Source organism: Dipodomys ordii, unplaced genomic scaffold (genome assembly GCF_000151885.1).
Source record: "Dipodomys ordii isolate 6190 unplaced genomic scaffold, Dord_2.0 Scaffold220, whole genome shotgun sequence".
In the NCBI taxonomy this organism is placed as follows: domain Eukaryota; kingdom Metazoa; phylum Chordata; class Mammalia; order Rodentia; family Heteromyidae; genus Dipodomys; species Dipodomys ordii.
In genome coordinates this window covers 35638-50437 of record NW_012267436.1, presented here as the reverse complement: position 1 = coordinate 50437, position 14800 = coordinate 35638, and the positions used below count along the sequence as shown (strand labels likewise).

The window sequence follows — 14800 nt, the reverse complement described above, 5'->3', positions numbered from 1 at the left end:
GGGTTCAATTCCTCAGAACCACATAAGCAAAAAGAAAAAAGCCGGAAGTGGCGCTGTGGCTCAAGTGGTAGAGTGCTAGCCTTGAGCTGAAGAGTTGAGGGACAGCGCCCAGGCCCAGAGTTCAGGCCCCACAACCAGACCCCCCCCCAAAATAAAACACTAGACAAGAACTTAATTGCGTACTAAGTGAAAGATATTTAAACAAGTGTAACAAAAGACAGAAAACTTGGCAATATAATAAACAGCATCAGCCCCAAACACATTTTTGGATTTGGCCCTTACTTTTCTACATCATGTACCATCTCTAACTACTTAAGATTAGTCATCCCCATTACGAAACCCATAATATAATCTTTGGGGAAATTTCCACTGATTTGAACATATCCACCCTGTTAGGAGGGGTGCCAGTGAATGATTTCATGCAAAACTGGTTTACTCCCATAAGCAAAATTTAACATTTAAGTAACTCAACTGTAGAGGTAATATAGCAAAATGTTTAACTCTGACCCTATATTCAGTGTTTCAATTCTAGTTCTGCTGCTTACTGTGTGACCCTAAGCAAACAGATCAACACAAGCACATTTCATCATTTGAAAATGAATATAAAAACAGTACTCACTCAGAATGTCATTAGAACTTATAACAGGTGCTTAAAATGTAAGGTAAGAAGATAAAATGTTTTACTTAAGAAGCAGGTAGGTATTTGCTCCTTTTATTAAGATATGAGTAATTTTTAAATTTACAATATATTAGAAATAGAAATCAGTTCACTACTTTCACCATTTTTTCAGTAGTGCCAAACTGAGAACAACTACTGAAAACACTTTAAAGTCATATCAAAATTCAATGATTCAGATGCTGATGAAGCAAAGCATTATTTACATTTTATTTAATGTATAAAATGCAAGTGTTTTCACAATAAATAAGAAAATGTAGGCAGGGAGCTTATAAAGACTTGAGAGATATGTCAAACAACTGAACGGCAAACAACTTAAAAATTTGCTCCAATTATACATCTTACTTGGATATTGACTCCAGCAAATTTTACATATATACATATATACACATGTGTAGTATATGAGATACAACTGCAAGAATTTTACTACTGTGCATATTTGATATTAAGAATTATTAGCCATTACTGGTCATTAACAGTTATTTATGACCATTTTTACAAAATTGTTTTTTCCTAAATATTTGAGAAAATTTTGAGCTATGTATTAATACAACTAAGATGCCATCTACTTAAAAATAGGGTGGAGGGAAGAGATAAGACAAAATTAAGACTGACATGTTTCTAATAAGTGAAACTGAGTGGTTAAGTATGTGGGTCAATTGTTATAGAATTGTAATGTATTTTAGATCTTCCATTAAAAAAAAAAATTAAGCCACACACACCTAAACCCAGTACTTGGGAAGATTTCAAGTTTGAGGCCAGCCTGAACTACAAAGCAAGACCCTGTTTTGGTTGGGTTTTGTTTGTTTTTTAATGCCTGTCTTAGAGCTTGAACTCAGGGCCTGTCCCTGAGTTTCTTTTTGCTCCAAGCTAGCACTCTATCACTTGAGCCACAGAGTGACTTCAGGCTTTTTTCTGTGAGATTTATTGGAGATAAGAGTCTCCATGACTTTCCAGCCACAACTGGCTTGGAGCCTCTTGAGTAGCTAGGATTACAGGCAGGAGCCAACAGCTCCCAGCTTCAGGACTGTTTTAAAAAAAAAAAAAATCTAAAGGAAAAAAAGTCAAAAAACAAAAACCTCTTTTTTAAATAATGAAAAATTCAAAAGAGGAAAGTTGACAACTTTCACTCAATATAGACAAGAAAGCTAGATGAAAGTTTAATAAAATGAAAAATGTGGAAATAAGACAGAAAAAGGTATAAAATACAGGTATAGAGTAACAATTAGAATTTGGTTTTTAAGGAGTTTAAAAAAATTCAAAATAGACATAACCACAAGCACCAAGAAAATAAATGTACTTTAAAGCTATCTGTCATCTATTCCCTGACCGTTCTTTTCAATCCCAAACCTATTATTCTTGACCTTCATTATTATTACACCCATGGATTTTATTTCTATGCCTCGCCTTCTCATTACTCTTTCTTTCCATTATTCTCATTTTTCTTATTATTTTCCTTTCTTTTTCAATCACAAATTACACAATAAAGCATCGAAAAATCTAATAAACAAGTTGGATACAAATAAGGATTTATTAGCAAGAAATTAATTACTTGGGACAAATATGCTTTCAATTCAGAGGATCTCCAAATGACATTTATTAGTACGGTTACCTTGCAAAAACAGACCTGTATTACTGGGAACACATACTGGATGCACTTTTTCTTAGTATGTAAAGCATTCTGTTAAAAATTTGAACAGATTTGTTCAAGTAATATCAATATACATTAAGGCACAGTAGAAAGAGCATAATTTAGAGACCTGACTTTAGTAACTGTTTACTGAATTCATCAGTAATGCATACCACTACCACTTATATTTAAAGGCTAACATAACCATGTAAATACAGTATTATATTTGATAAATGCAAAAAGAAGTATAAAGTTTATAGAAGCAGAAAAATAATGAAAGAAAGATGATCTTTCAAAAATTCTATTAATGTACATTTAAGGCTGTGTGTGTCTTCTGGTTTTGGAGCTTGAACTCAGGACCTGGGTGCTGTCCCTGACCTTTTTCTGCTCAGGGCAAGCACTCTACCACTTGAGCCACAGCTCTATTTCCAGCTTTTTGGTAGTTACATGTCACTTTCCTGCCCAGGCTGGCTTCAAACTGTGATCTTCAGCTCTCAGCCTTCCGAGTGGCTAGGATTTAAGTGTGAGCCATCAACACCCAGCTTTAAGCTATCCAAGGCCATACTTTTTCATGAGAAGATGCTACCTAATCATTGTAAAGTTTAAAATGAATTAATAGCTAAAAATTGCTTAGAACCTGCTATGTGCCAGTGAACAGAAACTTCCCACACAGTTTCAATATTCACAAAAAAAATTCACGCAAGTTGTATTATCAATACTTTACAGAGAACAAGACAAAAGATCAGAAAGACTACAATAACTTACCCAAAGTGTCACAAATATAGTACAAAGAAAACAGGAATTCAAATCCAGATCTAATTCCAGAGCCTATTCTATTTTCCACTAAATCATCTGTGTCTCATTTTCTTCACCACATAAAAACAAAATTTTCAGAGATCACCTTAAAAGTACTAAAAAGCCATAAAGTGATGACGGACGAGAATTTCAGGACACTACTGCTGTACTGTACACATCCCATACAAAACACAAATACGTAAAACTTAAATGCAACCAATATATAAGGCAATACACATTTTCAAAACGAGTTTGCAAAAACATGAATGTGAAATACACGAGAAATGCTGTCAAATTTTGTATTAAAAGGCATAAGCTCGCTAAATTTAGAATGCCTAATAATTAAAAATTACTTAAAGCAATTTTGAAGCAACGTGATTATACAAGTTTATTTTTCTATGTAAACTCCTAAAATTCATGTTTGTGTGTGTGGATTCTTTTCCAAGTTATTTTAAAATGTGAATCTTAATCAGTACACACAACATCCTCGAAAAATAACTTAGCCCTTTGTAACATGAAAAGCGAAATTTCAGATACACAACTCCAAAAAGTGATTAGGAAAAGAATCTGAATCAACACGAGCCAGTGGATCCAAGGAAAAGTTGCGTGATTTTTTTTTTCAGAACTCCTCCCCATTACGAGTATTTCTTCTCCCATCCCCAGCCCTCAATTTTCGTCTAAGAGAACATTTTTAAGATTAAGAAAAATAGTTTTAAGGCCCTCCTCACGGTCTAGCTCAATTAACGAATTCTGTCAAAATGTAAGCCACGCTCCGCAGCCCCCTCTGCGGTTAGTTCAAAACAACAAAAGATCTGTTTCAAATGTCACGGAATCGAGTACGCGGTTTTATACACTAGGAGTTATCTCTCAGGACGCGGCCCCAAGCTGAGAATCACACAAACAAACTACTGAGGTTCCGCATTGGGGACTCCGCTAAGAAAAGTCCGAGGCCGCCCCACGCCAGAGGTGACGTTCCCCGCCGCTCCCCTACCCGCAGCAGGTAGGCACGGGAACACGGGCCCGCCAGGCAGCAGAACCACAACGTTCTCTCACCCCGAACTCCCCGGCCCAAACACAAACAAGCTCTTCTCTCCAGGCTTCGGACACCACGTCGCGGGCCAAAGGGCTGGGCCCCAACTCCGCCGCCCCTCGGGGCCTGAGGGCCCGGCCGCTCCCTCCCAGCCCTCCTTCCGGGGCTGACAGGCCCTGCAGCCTCCGCGGGCCCCGCGCCGGTGGGGAAGGGGCTGCCGTGCCGGGGCTCCTCTCTCTCCCCAGCCCGGTGCAGCGGCGTCAGAGGCTCCTCCCGACCCAAGGTGTCAGCTCCCGACGCGAGCGCCCCGACCAGCCCTCAGGGCGGCACGGCCCAGAACAGCAGAGCGGGCCGCCCCGCTACCCTTCCCACCGCGGGGGTCCCCAGCTCCTCCCGCCCTCGCCCGCTGCCCGCCGCCGCCGCCATCTTGTGCGCCGCCGCTGCGACACAAATACAATAGTGGGGACCTCCCGGGATCGGCTGGGGACCCCCACACCTCGGGCCCCGGCTTTTCGGCCCTCTGCTCCCCACGATGCAGCGGTCCTACCTATGCCTACCGACTAACAGCGGTATCTCATTCGCGCCCCACAGTTTTAGCACTCGTCTCCAGTCGCGTGCCGAAGAAGCTACCGCCTACACAGAGCTATACGCATGCGCGCCTCTCCAGCCCAGCGAGCCTTCGTCTGATCTCGGCGCCTGCGTACAGTCGGCTCCGCGCTCGCCCGGGGCACGGGAAAGAGCTAAAGCAGCCTGCTTCCGGAAGGGGGCGTCCGCGTGCCGGAGCGGGCCCAGTGGCCTGCAGTAGACCTAAACCAAATCACAAGCTTGTGCTGGGCCCAGCCAAATCAGGCTCGAAATCATCACCTCTCTGCAGTCTTCCCTGATCCTATTCCCTTCAATAACAGCAACATGAGCAATACTTGCATGGCAGTGAAAGTGTTTGGTATAGAAAAGGTTTTGTTTTATGTTAAAAGGCCTTACAGGGCACGAGTGGCTCAGGCCTGTAATCTTTGATACTGAAGCGGCTGAGATCTGAGCATAGCAGTTTTTAACTGTGCTAGCCTTGAACAACAACAAAAAAAAAGCTCACGACAGCGCCTAGACCACACCCTGAGTTCAAACCCCAGGCCCAGTACAGGGCAGGGGAGGAGGCGTGAGGGTGAGCCCTTAAACACTTGCTTTGTACTCCCTCACCCCCAACCCCTATAGCAATGATGTGATGTAGATTATGGCCACTCCGAAGGTCAGAAAAATCAGGTCTGGGATGTACTTCAATTGGTAGAGTACTGTTGAGCATGCAAGGTTAATGAAAAAAAATGTTTTTTCGTCAGTGCTTTATTTTCTCAAAGTGACTCTATTATAGCACTACACTTAACAGACAAACTCACAGTCCCTGCCTCCCAGATCTCATATAATTCACACCACCCAGCTGGAGACTCCTACATCAGTTTATGTATGCCAACTACATTCACATTAAAATAAGTGCAAGAAAAGCTAAACTACTAGTGTGCTAGTCCTGGGGCTTTAACTCAAGGCCTGAAGCTGTCCCTGAGCTTTTGTGTTCAAGTCTAGCCCTCAACCACTAAAGCCACAGCTCCACTTTTGGCATTTTTGTGGGGTGCTTAACAGGAGATAGAGTCTTGTAACTTTCTTGCCACAAATGGCTTTGAACATCAATCCTCAGATCTCAGCCTTCTGAGCAGCTAGAATTACAGTCCGTTCTCTTGCTATATCCCTGTTCATTTATTGCAGCTTCACTGTATTGAAGGGTGTTTTGTTTTAATACATAGTGATCCCTCACCTATGGGGGTTGTTACTTTCCAGAGACCCATGGGATAAGTGAAAATCCATGAAGTAGCAGTAAGTGAACGGAGATATAGTGAGGGATGATTATCTATTGCTGGAAAGAGAGAAAGAGAAAGGGAGGAAGGAAGGAAGGAAGAAGGGAGGGAGAGAGGGAGGGGAGAGAGAGAGGGAAGAAAGGGAGGAAGGGAGGGGAGTAAGGAAGGGAGGGAGGGGATAAGAGAAGGGGAAGAGGGGAGGGAGGGAGGAAAAGAAAGTGTATTTTCACTTCAAACCAAAATTCCTGCTTATGGCAACAAGCCAAAGCAACAAAGAAAAGGCCAATAAGCTCTCCTTGAACTCCAAACAACCAAAAGTAAAATTTTGATGAGTTTTCTTTCATGCCTTATTTTATACTCATGAAAACATAACTTGCTCACAGCCAACAAGCCGGTCAAGGGTATAGTGCAAATTGGTTATCAGCAAACGTGGGACACACTCTCAATCAACAAGCCCAGAGGGCTTGCTGACTTCCACCCATCACACACACTTCACTCACTTCTTCAAGGACCAGATGGCCTCACCCCACAGACTTCCAAAAGAATTCGTAGACTTCCCTCAGGATCCATGGTAAAGACTTAACACATAGCTAATGAGCAAACGCTAAGGTGTTCAGGTGTGGCTTGGTCATTCTAAAGAGCCAACACCAAGGTGGCTATTTGGTGGCTTTGATAATCGATCAAGCTAAGCAGATCCTTAAAGTAGCTTAGATAAGCTAGTAAACAAACTCCTAAGTTGGCTTGGAGGGACTTTAAAAGCTTCAGCAGAAGAGCTCAAATCCAAGCTTCAAGACTCCAAAGCTTCTCCTACCTCTCCTCTAGCTCCAAGAGTCTTCTCCTGCGTAGGTTCCCTTACTGCTGCACCAATGGGTGCCCTTCAATGAGTGCCAGTGAGCTGATAGCCATGGCTCTAGTCCCATACTGTTGTTGTGTGTGCCTGCCTGATGTGAGTAGTTCTACTAGTTGGGATGCTATTTTGAATTCTTATATTATTGAAAAGCATCTAATGTTTGAGTCTTTATTGTATACCCTCACACCACCATCATTTCATGTCTGGAATGGGATAAAACATACAAACACATGAAACCGGAAACATTCTTTACCCCTATGTACACATGAGCCTATTTTCTGATTATTGCTATTTCAAAAAGTAAACCATATTGACCCTCTCTTTTAGCTGCTTGAATAACATTCATAGTATAAATGCACTACCAACCTGTTGTGAAACACTGAAGATGTTCCACTTTTTTTTTTTTTTTGTAGGTTGTGGGGCTTGAACTCTGGGCCTGGGCGCTGTCCTTGAGCTCTTCAAGGTGCTCTACTACTTGAGCCACAGGGCCACTTCCAGTTTTCTGGTTGTTTATTGGCTTTGAACTGAGATCCTCAGTCTCAGCCTCCTGAGTAGCTAGGATTTCTCCATAAATTCTCTAAACTCTTTAGTAGGCACTGTCCCTGAGCTCTTCAGCTCAAGGCTGATACTCTACTACTTGAGCCACAGCACCACTTCTGGTTTTCTGAGTGGTTTATTGGAGATAAGTCTCATAACCTTTCCTGCCCAGGCTGGCTTTGAACTGACATCCTTAATCTCAGCCTCCTGAGTAGCTAGGATTATAGGCATGAGCATGAAATACCCTCTTGAACTTTCTTTTTCTCCTTTTCATTAAGGGTTTATCTCTAATCTCTTCCAAATGGTTTTTTAAAAAGGTATATTAGTGTTCTGTCACCATCTTGTGGTCTTTTATAGTACTGCTATTGAATACTTTTAATTTGGGCTGGGCTCTAGAAAAGTGCTGAAACCAATTTTAGGGCTGATGTTTTCCTTGTTTTTGATAGTTTTGGCCACCCTCTATAAGCTCCTAAGCTTATCTACATCATCTGTAAAGCATAGTGACCAGAATTGGATGAAGTCCAGGCTATCATTCAAGTGCTCAACAATAACTGATATGACATGACAATGGTCAAAACATTTTTGTTGTTTTGATTTTTGAGACAGCACCTCTCGGCTTTGGGTTTCTTTCTTTTTTTTTTTCTTTTTTTTTTTTTTGGGTCCGGTCGTGGGGCCTGAACTCTGGGCCTGGGTGCTGTCCCTCAGCTCTTCAGCTCAAGGCTAGCATTCTACCACTTGAGCCACAGCGCCACTTCCGGCTTTTTTCTTAATGTGGTGTTGAAGAATCGAACCCAGGGCCTCAAGCATGCAAGGCAAGTGCTCTACCACTGAGCCACCTTCCCAAGCTGATCTCAAACTCACAAACTTCCTGCCTTTGCCTTCCAAGTGCTGTAAGTACAGATATGTACCAGCATGTCCAGCTCCCTAAAACCTTTTTCCTTTTCTTTTCTTTTTTCTTTTCCTTCCTTCCTTATCTCTCTCTCTCCTTTCTCCTCCTTCCCTCCCTCTCCTCTCTCTCTTTCTCTCTCCTCTCTCCCTCCCTTTCCCCTCTCTCCTCCCTCCTTCCCTTCTTCCCTTCTTCCCTTTCTCCCTCCATTGTAGGGCTTAAACTCCAGGCTCGGGTGCTAATAAGCTCTTTTCCCTGAGCTCTTTTGCATGCCTCTACCACTTTGAACTACATTGCCACTTCCAGTTTTCTGGTGGTTAATTGCAGATATGAGTCTCAAGGACTTTACTGCCCAGATGAGCTTCAAACCACAATCCTCAGATCTCAGCCTTCTGAGTAGCTAGGATTACAGGCATGAACCACCAGCACCTGGCTGATCCTAAAACCTTTCTAATGAAAGATGTCTCAACAAGTTCTTTCTAAAGGGAAGCTTGTATGACTTTTCAGGTATAACAGTCTTAATACAGTTCTTTATGTTAAATTTATCTGGGTTGTTTAATACAGAAATACATTATATCAAACCAGAATTCTTAAATTAGTCATGTCCCATTTTCCTAGGGTTCGTCACCTCTCTTAATGGTGTTTCCCCTCTCCTTTTTGGGGGGAAGGAAGAAGCAGCAGCAGTCTGGGGCTGGGGGACAGGGACAGGGCAAGAGCAAGTTCTAGGCCAGCACTGAAGCACTGAAATTGATGCGTCCCTCAAGTACATGTCTACTTAGACAACTGAGAGCCCAACTTAAATTCCAAACAGAACTTAAATGTAACCTTTTTTTGTTGTTGTCGTTAGCTGTGGGGCTTGAACTCAAAGCCTGAGTGCTGTATTTTTGCTCAAGGCCTAAGCTCTACCACTTTGAGCCACAATGGCACTTCCTTAAATGTAATCATTTTACCTGCTTCTCTCTCTTGCTTTTGGCTAAAACAGTTCTTGAAAATTTCCTTAAATTCGTTATTCAGATGCAATGTACACATTTGTGTGCAATCAACTAAAGACCATGTTCTCCTTTCGTCTAATTCCTCAGAATTCTTGATGATGCAATATTTCTTTTTAATTTTATTATTTGTATTAGCATACATTAGTTTACAAGAGGAGGTTTCAGTGATATCATTTCATTCACTACTTGTCCCTAATATTCACCACCAAAGGTAATATGCTTCTAAACATGTCCACCAAATTATGCTCGAAGATGTAAAGGAGCAGTTAGTTCTTCAGTTGATAATTCAGAAAATAGTGGCATTAAATGGTTGAGGGGCACAGATACAAAAGATCCTTCAATGTGTATGTTTCTCTCAAATTATCCTGAACAATTGTTAATAAAGCCACTATGGTTCATTTGTCAGCCTCCTGAATCATGCATAACTCTTCTTTATATATGGTCAGTAAAACCCTTAAAATTATTCACACACTATTTCAATATACTGTTTTAGGATGGACTACATAGAAGATGGGAAAAAAGCACAATGGCCATCCCCTGTCCCTGTTAAATAGTATATATTGCTCCTCATTCCACTATATGGTTGGTTGATCTTAAGTAACTTGGATGGATATATGATTAAATCCATTGAACTTTTTGCTCTCTCTTTTCTAAAACATTGATATGTACCTTGTTTTGACAATAAGGATTCTTTGCTATACTTATACAGTAGCAAATATAGAAATCTATTGTAAATATAGAAATAAATCTATAGTAAAGCAAGAAGTAAATCTATAGTAAATATAGAAATTTATACCTAATTCTTTTAAACAATTATAAGGTATCTTTTTTTAGGAGATATTCTAGACTTTACTAGTCTTTGTGGATTTAAACCAAATAATAAAATATCTATTTTATATATATATATATATATATATATATGGGATTTGATTATTTATTTATTTTGCCAGTCCTGGGGCTTGAAATCAGGGCCTGGGTGCTCTCCCTGAGCTCTTTTGCTCAAGGCTAGCACTCTACCACTTAGAGCTACAGTGCCACTTCCAATTTTCTGGTGGTTAATTGGAGATAAGAATCTCATGGACTTTCCTACCTGGGCTGACTTCCAATCACAATCCTCAGATCTCAACCTCCTGAGTTATAGCTAGGATTACAGGCATGAGCCACCAGCACCCAGCTGAGATGTACATTTTTAAATGACTAGGTATATAGTAAAGAACAGCTTGACAGTTTTCAATAGTTTGTAAGATGATTCTATTGTAGCATTTCCGGTGAGCAATGAATTCTTTTTACTGTTATTTTAATAGTCCTTCAGTAGGGATAAATCTTGATGGATGGAAGGAAAAATGGAAAGAAGGAAAAGACCTTTGAGAAAATGGATAAACATAAAAAAGACACAAAAATGTATATCTTAATAAATCATGACAAAGGAAATACCTATACAATTGCCTTATAGGTCAAGAAATTAAACTTTACAATATGATCCTTGTCAATAATATCCCCACCTTCTACTGAAAGGCCCAATATCCTGACTTGCTTCACACTAACAGTTTTACCATGTAATCTTGTATTTCTTAACAATTTAACTTAGTATCCCTACTTTTAGCTTCATTCAAATATAATTATGCAGCATGTATTCTCATATGTAGCTTCTTTTACTCAACATGTTTGCAAAATTCATCTCGAGGATTACATTTTTATTGTTTATATTGATTTGTATGAAATATTCTCCTGTTCGAATATACTATAATTTATTGTTCTATTATAGATTCTTGAAATTTTCTACAAAAGCAATTATTCTTCTACATACAGGCTCATGTTTATTTTTCCTTTCTGATTTATATGCCTTTCATTCTCTTTCTGTATCTTATTGCACAGACTATGATTTCTAACACTTTTCTTGTTTGTGATTTCATATGAAAATTATCCAATACTTTACAATAAGGTGTTAGCTGTAAGCTTTTTATAGATGTCAAGTTAGAAAGTATTTTCTCCTTATTTTCTGATTTTTTGTGATAAGTGTTAAATTTCCACCAACTTCATTTTCTAATATAACAATGTGATTATTCTTTACCTTATGAACATGGTATACAATTCAGAACAAGGCATAATTTTCAAATATTAAATTAACCTTGAATCCTCAGGAACAATTACACTTGGTCATGGAATAACCAAGTGGATTTGGCTTTAAAAATTGCTAAATTCTATTGGCTAATATTTTGCTGAGAAATGTTTTGTATCTATTTCTGAAGGAGATTGGTCTAAATTTAGCTCTATATTTTTTGTATTCTTTGTCTAGCATTGGTTTCACACAAATACTAGCTTCACCAGATAAATCAGAGGAAAAACATAGCATTATCTCAATTGATCAAAAATATGCTTGAAAAATTTCATCACCTTACAGAACAAAACTACTCAAAAATGAGAAATAGAAAGTGCCTCAAAATAATACAAGTCTCATATGAAAATCTCACAGGTAGCATCATACCAAAGTGAATGGTTGAAAGCTTTTGCACGACAATCAGCCAGACAAGAATGTCTACTTTTGCTATTTAGAGAAGCAGGAACTCACTATAACTAACTACGGAGCAACTAGGCAAGAAAATGAAATAAAAGTCACCAGATATCAGTGGCTCATACATGAAATCCTAGCTGAGAATTAGGAGAAGCTAAGATCTGAGGATCACAGTTTAAAGCCAGTGTAGGTAGGAAATCTGAGACTCTTTTCTCCAACCAGCAAAAACAATGGAAGTAGAGCTATGGCTTACATGGTAGAGCACTAGCCTTGAGGGATAGTGCCCAGGCCCTGAGTTCATGCCCCAGGATTAGCACAAAAAAAGAAAAGAAAGAAGAAAAGCAGTAAAAGTCATCTAAACTAGAAAGGAAGAAATAAAATTATCTCTATTTACAAACTTCAAGATATGCAGAAATTTCTAAAGATACACACACACACACACACACACACACACACCTATCTGAACTAAAAAACAAATTCAACAAAGTTGCAGAATGAAAGAATCATCACACAAAAATTGTGCTTTTTCTATACACTAATAATCTGAGTTTTATACATTTAGTTCTTTTGTCTAGATCTTTTATCTATTTTGAATTAAGTTTCTGTTTATGTATGGTTTAAGGTAAAGCTCCAACTTCATGGATGCATATGGATCCAATTCTCTCAACATCATTCACTAAAAAGACTACATATTTCCCATTGAGTGAGGTTTCCATTCTTATTGAAAACCATTTGACCACATATGTAAAGATTTATTTTTTTCTAGTTCTCCCTCATTTTTATTATTTTTTTAGTTCTCTGCTTTATTCCATTGGTATTTATGTCTTTATGTCAATATCATGTTGATTTTCCCCATTAATGTACCTTTGTAGTAGGTTTTGAAATCAGATCACTGATGTGTGATTGAACACCCCTTCCAGTATCATCTACATCTCTGAACTGCCACAGTAACATAGGACCTAAGCAGTAAAACTGGGAGAAGACCAGTAAATGTAGCCCAGGAAAGGAATGGCTGATTAGTACAAACCAAGTTTTCAAGAAACTCAAGGAAAGCCACATGTCAAGTGAAAAGTGAGTAAGATGGAGAAGGGTGATTAAGAGACTAAAATCCAGAATCCTACACAGAGCTTTAAGCCCTTTTCCCCCACTATCGACTTGCCATTATAGGGAGTGCCACCTGCTGGACAGAACTTGGAACTTTGACTTTTTCTCTCTTGTTCCCCTCTCTCTCCTTGTTTGTTTGATTTCACTATCTTCATTATTCCTTCCATATTTTCATTTTGTATATTAATTTTTTGCCAGTATCAGGGCCTCAAGCTTGCTTGGCTGTCATTCTTACCACTTGAGGCATACTTTATACTAGTTGTTTTGGAGATTAAATCCTATGAACCTTTATGCCCGAGTTGCCTTCAAACTGTAATCTTACAGATCTCAGACTCCTAAGAAGGGCTACTAGTACCAACCAATATGTTTTAATTTTTTATTAATTGATTTTCTGTTAGTCTTGTACATTTGATTTGAGTATTTCTGTTCCTTCTTTTTTGCTTCATCTTTAGTTTTTTTTCCTCCCTTTTCCTTACAGTCTAACTCCATTTTTCAACATTCAGCCTTAAACCTGATCTTTCTAACTGCTCTTCCCCTTTCTTTCTATCTATAAATTAAATAGCTTCCTCACTTACACGTTCTTCCTCTCTTCCCCCATCCACAATCCTTCTTCATCACCTATACGTTTAGTAATTTTAACAGGTCATTTTTTTCATCTGTTTATCCTTCACGTATTCTTTTGTCTTTCTTCCTTCATATGTCATTAATCAGAACTTTTGTACCTATCACAGTCCACTTTTTCATACCACCTCACCCCCCTCCTTTTTTTGTTTTTGTTTTTGTTTTTGTCAGTCATGGGGCTTGAACTCTTGGGCCTGGGCACTGTCCCTCAGCTCTTTAGCTCAAGGTTAGCGCTCTACCACTTGAGCCACAGAGCCACTTCCGGTTTTCTGGTAGTTTATTGGAGGTAAGAGTCTCCTGGACTTAACTGCCCAGACTAGCTTGGAACTGTGATCCTCAGATCTCAGCCTCCTTAATAGCTAAGATTACAGGCATGAGCTACCCATGCTCCCCTCCATGCTGATCCTAAAACTCGAAATCAGAGCCTAGATGATGTCCCTGATCTTTTTTGCTCAAGACTAACACTTTACCATTGAGCCACACCTCCAGTTCAGGCTTTCTTTTTGTCGGTTGTGGGGCTTGAACTCTGGGCCTGAGCGCTGTCCCTCAGCTCTTCAGCTCAAGGCAAGCACTCTACGGCTTAAGCCAAAGCACCACTTCTGGTTTTCTAGCGGTTTATTGGAGATAAGAGTCTCACATGGACTTTCCTGCCTGAGCTGGATCTGTGATCCTCAGATCTCAGCCTCCTGAGTAGCTAGGATTATAGGCATGAGCCATCAGCCAACACACTGCTGAATGATAAGAGTGTCATTGAAGAAATGAGGAGGGAAATAAAAATTTTTCTAGAATCTAATGAAAATGAAAGTCCAATCTACCAGAACCTTTGGATACAACAAAGGTAATAATAAGAGGTAAGTTTTTGGCCATGAGAAGCACCTACATTTAGAAAAGAGAAAGAAATCTCAAATAGTGCAAAAATCCTAATAAGCAAGAACCAGACAACCCAAACTTAGCACATAGAAAGAAAAAAAAAAGTTGATTCAATAAAAAGATAAATAAGATAAACCCGCTAGCCAATCTGACCAAAACAAGTAAAGGAATGACCCAAATGAATAAAATTAGGGATGAGAAAAAGAGGTATCTCCCAAAATATCAATGAAATCCAGAGTTATGATGAAACTCTGATAATGTATATTCAAATGCACTGGAAAATGTAGGAGGAATGGGTAAGTTTCTGGATGTATTTGAGCTACCAAAATTGAACAAAGAAACTATAAACCAATAAAACAGGACTGGAAAGGTGGCTCAGTGGTACAGCACTTGCCTTGCATGCATGAGGCCCTGGGTTTGATTCCTCAGCACCACATAAGCAAAAAGAAAAAAGCC

The 14800-nt window shown here is 39.5% G+C and overlaps 1 protein-coding gene across 5 annotated transcripts in view; it reads right to left on the bottom strand.

Annotated features, from left to right (window-relative positions):
- Nucleotides 1-4789, bottom strand: part of Znf638 (zinc finger protein 638) — a 78638-nt gene extending 73849 nt beyond the window's left edge. For 4 of the 5 annotated variants that reach the window (XM_013035787.1, XM_013035791.1, XM_013035789.1 and 1 more), the window contains exon 1: nucleotides 4679-4767. The gene's annotated coding sequence lies outside the window, so the exon portion shown is untranslated. Of the gene's footprint in view, nucleotides 1-4678 lie in introns of all 5 variants that reach the window. The other variant, XM_013035788.1, reaches the window with a different exon arrangement.
- Between the last annotated feature and the right edge of the window lie 10011 nt (nucleotides 4790-14800).